This window comes from Callithrix jacchus, chromosome 6, assembly GCF_049354715.1.
Source record: "Callithrix jacchus isolate 240 chromosome 6, calJac240_pri, whole genome shotgun sequence".
NCBI classification, from domain to species: domain Eukaryota; kingdom Metazoa; phylum Chordata; class Mammalia; order Primates; family Cebidae; genus Callithrix; species Callithrix jacchus.
The window spans coordinates 55,582,895-55,591,688 of record NC_133507.1 but is presented as its reverse complement, the minus strand read 5'-3'; the positions used below and the strand labels follow the sequence as shown (position 1 = coordinate 55,591,688).

The 8,794-nt window shown below is 45.7% G+C and overlaps 1 pseudogene; it reads right to left on the bottom strand.

The window, feature by feature from the left end:
* Positions 1–1,820: 1,820 nt before the first annotated feature.
* On the bottom strand, positions 1,821–7,670 carry LOC128932508 (large ribosomal subunit protein uL18-like; annotated as a pseudogene).
* Positions 7,671–8,794: the final 1,124 nt, after the last annotated feature.

Here is an 8,794-nt window from a genome sequence, read left to right as displayed (position 1 = left end):
TGGATTCCAGCCCCATTAACGCACAGCTGATTTGTCCCACCTGGCAAAGGGCCAGTGTCATGCCAGACCGTGAACTTCTAGGAAGACAGTGCTGTACTTATAAGTACACACATTTCTGGTGCGTCACTGGCCACCGGGCAGTGCCATGTGACATGAAGCTTCACCAGGGCTTGACTGGGGCATACCAAACTGTTCTTATGAAGACAACTCTGAAACCTCTTAAAAAACAGGGAGTGTTGAGATTGTATGCAAACAGGATTTGTATGGCTATATTTGTATGTGAACAGGATTTCATGGGGTACATGGCGAATGCCCCATCTCAGCCCTCTTATAGTTGGGTAGGGCATGGGGCTAGTCCTGCCTGATGAGCTTCAAGGAAAAGCAGTGCCATTGATGAGAGAAAGCTCAGAAAACTTCATGTGGCTCCTCCAGGGTGATGCGGAGGCAACACCCCCCAGAAAGTGCAGCTACAAGATAGTGGGGCCTCAGTTCTCTGTGTCCAGGACTGTGTGGGGCACAGCTCCCGCCAGCTTCAGTGGAACAGGCAGCAGAGCTAGGAGTGAAGGCGGCTGTAGGGGCTGTTTGTTTCTACAATATTCTGACAAATGTGGTGAGTTGGCATTGCTCCTGAGATGACACCTGGACTAGGTATTTCCCCTATAAAGGTTCTGCCCACTCTCCACCAGCCTGCTCTCCCACCCTGGAGCAGGTCACACAAATTTAGTTGCATAGACCTAGGATTCCGCAGGAGGAGCTTTCAACCTCAAGAACACCACCTTCCTCAGTGCCCCGCCTCAGTGCTCCTCTCTTTCCAAACACATTTCATGGGCATTCTGGGAAGACAATTGCTGGTAATTCCTGGGTGGCCAGGACTCACTTCCAGCACCCGCCTCCCAGGAAGCCCGGGCCCAGACGCCTGGCTCCTGCAGGAAGTTCTCCTGCCCTCAGCCAGCCCCCTGGCTCCTCTCCAGCCCCTCAATGAATTCAATTCACCGCCAGCTTTTCCGAAAAGCACACGAAGACTTGCCTCCCTACCTATCAGAGATGCCACCTTCTCCCTCTGTTCATAAGTAAAGAGTCATGTTTCTGCATTTCCTCTTCCCCCTGTGGTAGAAGGAATCAGCCACTTTCTCCTGGGACCCAGAGGCTGAAATCTGAAATTCAGTCCTGAGGTCCCAAAAGACGATCTCACAAATTGTCTTGTCTGTTCCAACTCAGGCAATTTCTGCACAGATGCTTTCAGCTAAAACTCTTGCAGGCTCCACTTCTGATTTTCCAGAATTTCCTTGTCTGTTAGTTTAAGCCTGCCCCCTCCTGTTATTTTTAGATTTGATTTTACTCCTTATAAAAGGCCAGGGGCGGGGAGTTTTTGTGGGGATGGAAGAAAAAATTGTTTTTGTCTTTTTAATTACAAGCAGCTGACAAAGACAACTCAGTCGTGGAAAATGGTAGGGATCCAACCTCCTTAGGCCGCAACTGAGCAGAGCAGCAACAAAGCTAATCAAGTCTCCTCTGCCTTTTCCAGAAGATACATGTTATCGGAGATGTCTACAGGGATTCCGGCAGAATTGGAATTCTTTCCTTTCAGAAACTCAACTCAAGCTAGTTACTTGAGCAAAAAGGGAAACTTACTAGAAGGCTCACATACCCATCTGTAAGGAGGGGGTGCCATGAGACATCAGAGACGGGATAGAGACCTGCAAGCCCCAGTGCGCATCATGCTCACATGCTCACATGCACTCGCTTTCTCTCTCTCTCTGTCTCCCTCCCTCCCTCCCTCTCCCCCTTCCCCCCCACCTCACTCCTCTGCATTTCTCTGTGATTTAGCTTTATTTCTGTCAGGATGGCTTTGCCCATGTAGTGAAACCATGAGCCAGTCTCCATTCCCCAGCTTAACCATCAGAGGAGGATTAACCCTTCTTCCCCAATTCCAGTTGCAAATCCCCCAAGCAATAATTCAGCTGGACTGACAAGAGTCAGGTGCCTATGCCCACTCCTGGGTGTTGAGGGCCTTGCTCAGATGAAGGGAGATCATTGAGCCCCACAGTCACTTCAGTTTACATCCACCCCACTATGTGGCAATGGGCAAGTTCCTTCACTCCTCCAAGCCTTGGTTTCTCCATTGTAAAATGAGAAAGTGAGTGAGTGGGGGCAAAAATAGTACCTTCTTCAAAGAGCTGTTGATCATTTTACATAGAAAACCAATGTCAAAGCCTTGGGCTGGATTGGCATATGAAGCATCAATAAATGTTCATCTTTCTTCCAAGGTGAATCTTAAAGTCAAGGAAGAAGTCAGCATGTTAAAATGGAGAGGAAAATTATTTGAAGAACAGAGAACGGAATGGGAAATGCGATACAATTCCGAGTAAGAGGCACTACAGGAGTTGTTAAATGGAGGGTAATTGAGCCTTAAGTCATTCCCACCCATAAATCACCCACAAGATTGTGTTCTAGAAAAAAGGGCACTAGCATTAGCTATTGGGAACCTGGAATGTCAAGTTGACCAATTAATCTGTAGCTAAAGACATTCTTTGCTATCGAGGGGGAGATTATTTCAGTCAAGTAGCATTTTAGGGCCAACATAAAAAGAATTGTAAAAGATATGGATTTTGATCAACTCTGAGGAGCAAAAGCTGCATTTGCTCATATTCCTTTTATAACTTTTTGGAGTCATTCCAATGAGCTCCAGTGAGCATACCCAGCTGTGCAGACAGATAACTTGAATTTACTACTAGTTCTACAAAAATATTCCCTATGTTGTCTTCCCTCATACATTTCATCCTTAAGTTTTATGAGAGGAGAAATAGACTTCATATTACGCATTTTTTAGGTAAGAATACCACACTGATGGAGTATTAACATCAGTAGATTATAAAATTTCCAGTTTCCCCAAAGCTTTGCAAGTTTAGTGCATCTATGTTTTGGCATTTCTGCATTTGAATCCATTTGACTCACACCAACATCTGTTCTTGATAAAATAACATGAAATGTAATATCTTAATGGTGGCACACAATCAAACTCCACTATCCTCCTGTTTCGCATCCTTTTTTTTTTTTTTTTTTTGGTATTTCCTACAACATCTTCTCCTCCAGTTTGTAACTGACCATGACATCTAACAGCTCACATGAATTCACCTGCCCGGTGCTTTCATTTCCCTGGGCACTCATGGGCTGCTGAGGACAACGGTCAGTGCTTCATCAGTGTGGGGGGTAGAGTTTAACCCAGTTGTCTCACCATTTTGTCAGATTCATTCCCCTCTTTGAGCTTCGGCTTGACCCAAACCTACCATTTCACAGAAGCCTTCTCTTACTATTCCAGTGACAGTCACATTCTTATCTAACACTTACTTAGAGCATCAGCACTTTCATCTTAATCAAAGGCTGCCTGGTATTGCAATTTCATTCTTGCATGCCTATGTCTGATACCTTTCTGTGGTCAGCAGTATCCAACATAATGTCTAGTGCAATGCCAAAGCACAGCAGAGGCTCCATAAATCCGTGCACCAATGCATGCGTGAACAGAATGCTTTCTACATGGGTTGGCATTTCTAGCCTTTAAGAATTGAGGTGTATGTAAACCTGAGTCTAAAGACAGCTGATTTTGGCTCCGTTCTGTCAATTCTTCTTGTAACAAATTATCTCTTGGATCTGGAGAAGCTAAGATCAGCATATGGAGATAGAAAGAAACAGAGAGCCATGTAGAGATGGAATGGAGTTATGGCTAGGCATACAGTAGGGACAGAGACAGGAGAGGAGCCAGCATCCCAAATCCTGCTCCAGGAACCCAGTGACCTGCTTTCTATCCCTGGTCAATCACTAAAAAGCAGGTTCTGTAGTACAGGGAAAGTCATCTAAATTCCTAAGCCTGAGAAAATTCATAGACATCTACCAGTGTGTCTACAGATTCCCACCTCTCCATCAGCAGAACATTTCCTGCAGGACTTAGAAAGCATCTATTTGAAGGTCTAAGAAACAGACCTATTGTCAGCCTAGCACAAGACTTTCCAACCCAGGAGAAAAGTCACCTTCCAGCCTGAGGGCTGCTGGAATAATCAGAGCAATGTTGCCAGGGCCATCGAGACCACTGGCAGGTGACCGTCAGAATTAGGGACCAGCTATCCCCTGTCCCTTGGCACATTGGACACCTAAGCATTCCCTATTCCAGAAACCAGCTTGACGAGAGGAAGGTGGAAGACAGAGAAACTCCTGAAGATCGAGCATTGATCCATAAGTGCCTGAGCTAACTGCTGCTTTAAACCGGAAAATACTGAGGTACATGTCTTTAGATTTCAAATAAAAATTCTTCCCCAGCCTCCAAACCATTTGTTGAATAGAGGTCAAAAATAAGTTGAGATCAATTATATTCCATTTTTTTTAAAGACCTACAATACTGGTCAATATTCAGCAAGAGATTTACTGCTTTGCCTAACTCATCTCATGCTATCCACTGGAAGACCCAGTAGTGATGAAAAGAAGGGAAAGTCCTGTCATGAGGAAAGAACATTTTCAGCATCACTCAACTAATATATTCACTGTAGCCTTTTGTTTCTAGCTGCTTGGTCAATACATTTGTTTTACCTGAAAAATACTCATAGAAAATCATTAAGTTTAGCACTCAGCAGACCTCAGAGCCCCTGCTCTCAGGAAGACTGCCTGCTTTTGAGCTACCTGATCATTCTTCTGGGCAGGGGAAAGTTGGGGATGGTCCCACCTCTTCTTTTTAGCTTCTTTTGTGGGCTTCTCATAGACTACTCTCTCCTGCAGCAGGATGAGCTTTCTTAGACTTCTCCACCACGCCTGGAGTTACACAGTTCTTTACCTATTGTGAGGACCGTTTCCTGGAAGCCTCTTCATCTTCTATTAGGTGATGCATATAATCTGCAGCATTCTGACCTGTGATGTGCTTCTAATGCACTTGTACATTACATTCCTTGCTTTGAGAATCATATCCGGGGAATCGTTTGGTACTTTGTGGGATAGACAAGCCTCCATCCACAGCTTCCAGGGCCCCAAAAACTTTATTGCCAGTGATGGGTGCGGGGTGTTGTCTGGGCAGCAGGAGCCTTAAAAGCTCCCCAGGTGAAACGCTGACGGCGTCCAGTGTGCCTTTCAGTTCTGGCAAGGCGTGCATCCAAATAGCAGGTGAAGGCATCAGGCTGACCATCAACGCTCTCCACATCATATTCATCTCGGCCACCTCCGCTTGGCCTTCCTAGATGGTGTCCATGCCAAGTGTGTTGAGAAGCCTGCAGGCCAGTGTGACGTGCTGCAACATTTGTCAGGCCAGCCTTCACAGCAGAGTTTGGTACTGTGTGTGCATTAGCTACACAGACAATCATATCTCCTTGAATACAGGCATAAGAAATCTGACAAATGAGATCTCTGTTAGGAGTTACATGAACTGTCATCCTGGATTTGGACACATTGTACTTATTTTTATCCTGTATCACTAAGTGTTTCCAAGCATAGTAATCGGTTTTTCCCTCTCATCTTCTAAATTTCACTTGGTATCATTTAAAGTTGGCCTATTCCTGACAGCTGTACCCAATGCCATCTTCAGGAACAGAGACCTGTAACCACAGCTTGACACAGACCTGTAGACCCAGTATCACTGGGGGTGTTTGGGGGAGCTTTTTTTTTCCTTTTAATTATCATCTAAACCACCATCAACTCTAAATCTGAACGTTTGTTATTCTAACCTAGGCTTGTGTGTCTGGTTCCTCAGTTGGTATTGTTTTGAGGTATTGGTTCCAGACCCCCTGACAATAAGAAAGAAAAGATGCCTGGTGACCAAACGAAGTCCAGGTACGTTCCCTGGAGAGGCCACTTCAGCAGGTAAGGGTGGGAAGAATCTTGGCTTATTAACAAGTACCCAAAGAGGGTTGAGAAACACCACTTTAAGGTGGAGGTTCTCAAAGTGTGGTTGGGTCCCCAGCAACAACATTTCCAGGGAACTGGTTATAAATGCCCCACCTCAAACCTGCTAAACCAGAAAATCTGGGTGTGGGACTCAGTAACCTGGGTTTACACAGCTTTCCAGAAAATTGTGATATGCTTTAAAGTTTGAGAACCACTGCCTTCAGGAAATGACAAACAGGCAGTGAATAACGATTTATTACAACTTAAACCATTCATTCATTGGTCCACAGCCCATCCACACCAAAAGAGTCAGCGAGAATCTCTCCAGTGTCCTGGTGTCCCCATGGCGTTAGGTTGCTGGGACCATGGATCCAGACTCAGCCACACATTCAGAATCCCCTGGAGAGCTTTTAAAGCTCCCGCTGCCCAGATAGCACCCCACACCCATCAAATCAGAACCAGGCATCTGCACTTGCTTACGGTACTCAGGTGATTCTGATGTGCAGACCATTTTGGGAATGACTCTCACAGCACCTAACAAAGCCCCTGAAATCAGACTTCCCAGAAAAGATAATAATGACAAGACACAGACAAGTAAGGGGGTAGGAGAGCATAGAGCAGGCCCAGCAGGGAGCTTCCTTCATTTATTCACTGCTATGCTTCAAAAGAAGTGTTTAGAATTGAGGGAGGCTGGCTTTTACTGGATAAAAAGACTAGAAAGGTTTCCCAGAAGCCACTGGGGAATTTGGAACACGCCCTCATTCTCCTGAACGTGCCCCAAGACTCAAGAAGGGGATATGTCAGAGTAGGAAGGATAAAATTTCTCATCTGCCTCTCTTGACCCTTTCTGAACACACTTGAGCACTACCAGCACTTTAATTAACATCTACCACCCTAACAAGGCTTGGCAAACAGTGGCTGAGAGCAGGACTGGGTCCCTGGGTACAGGATGATGGTGAAGATGATGGTGAGGAAGAAAGTGGGGAAGAGGAAGGAGGAGGAGAAGGAAGAGGAGAGAGCTCACCTTTCTGTGAGGTTCTCATATGCTAAGCCCAGGGCCTCAGTCATTTTCTCCTTTAACTTCACACAGCAACTCCATTTAGCAGTGGATGCTCTGAGGCCAGAGAACTTGCCCCACGTCATTTCTGTGAGTGGCAAAGCACTCTCCAGTAGAAACAGTGAACTCCCGGGAGGCATCAAGGATGTGGGGAGCAAGCCGGAAAGAGACTCTGAGAGGGGAGACACATGAAGCCCGCTGGGCCAGGCCCCCAGCATAGTGAAGCCTTGCAAAAGTCAACCTTCCTATCTGCTAATCCAGGGGTGAGGTTCCGGATCATGGGGAAGAAATGGAGGCTTCCTGCAGCATCCAGAGCAGCTGGGGTGAGGGAGAGCACACGGGAAGGGTGCCTGGGGCAGTGGCCACATACTGGCGCACATGGATGGACTTCCACATCCAGACAACCAATGTAGCTATATCAGTGAGTGTCAGCGAAAGGCAAGTCCTGGTTTCACCTGGTGTGGATATAGAGCAGAAGGTTCTTTGTGATTCTGGAGATCACATTTTTTAGAAGCTCTTTGACCAGATGCAGTGCCTCATGCCTGTAATCCCAGCACTTTAGGAGGCCAAGGTGGGCAGATCATGAGGTCAGGAGATGGAGACCATCCTGGCTAACACAGTGAAACACCGTCTCTACTAAAAATACAAAAAATTAGCTGGGTGTGGTGGCAGATGCCTGTAATCCCAGCTTCTTGGAAGGCTGAGGCAGGAGAATCACTTGAACCTGGGAGGCAGAGGTTGCAGTGAGCTGAGATCATGCCTGGGCGTCAGAACGAGACTCTGACAAAAAAAAAAAAAAAAAAAAAAAAGCCCTTTGGCATCTTTCTTAAGCCTCATTCTTAATTAGGTCGGAGATGTGCTGGGCCACAGCACAAGGATATCTAATTGCATCCCTAAGATGGGGCTTCCCTTCTCTCCACCAGAAGGCCAGCCTGGGGGCTCTTTTCAAAACCTAGTGCACATAATTGATGCATAGGAAGAACCTGATGGGTACTGTGGTAGGGAGAGCAAGGGAGAAATTCCTAAAACATGACACAAATGTATCTCAAATTTCCCATTTGAACTGGAAGAAATGCCCCAAAATACAACCAGTAGGAGTAGCTCCTTGCTTCAGTGGTGCAAATTTTCAATCTGCTAGGCAGGAGAGTCCCAGCTTAGGCAGCTTTAGAGAAAACCTCATTCATGAGAGGCCCACACGGTCGGAAGATTGGGACCCAGCTGGGAGCCTCAGGAGAATACGGTGAAAACCAATCACGAGGTTGCTGCTTCAACAATGTAAATCGAATTGTGGAATAAACATTCATAAAGAAAAATATGGACCTATATATATTGTCAGGCAGTACTACAACAAGCATTTTGCAGAGACTTAAGAAAATCAAGAAAGGGGAAACACCCATGCCAATGCCTATGCCAGGCAAAGGGGTGAAGAATGATCAGCCAAGCATCCAACCAGCAGGTGATAGTTACAGGGTAAAGTGAAAGCTAAGCTGTTTGGTGTGAAATGGACCTGGCACTATATAGATCCCAATCACTGATACCATATTTACAGTAGTAGCAGCCAACAATTACAGAAAGCTCGAAAGTCCTGTGAGAAGCAGTTAAATGAAACTCGCAGCATCTGCCGTGGGAAAAATGCTGATGCTATCATCTTCTGTACCACCCAGGTCCCCACAGGAAAGACCTCATTTAAAAATTTCTTCTTCTTTTTTTTTTTTTTGAAAGCTGAGACAAGATTTACTTCCCTTGAGGAAACAGTCTGCTTTGTCATTCCTGAGCATGAAAGTTATGTCCTAACTGTTCGTTTCTCTTTCTCTCTCTCTCTCTCTCATTTTTTAAAGCTTTTAGGAAACTCACAGTCAAACTCAAAATTCAAATATA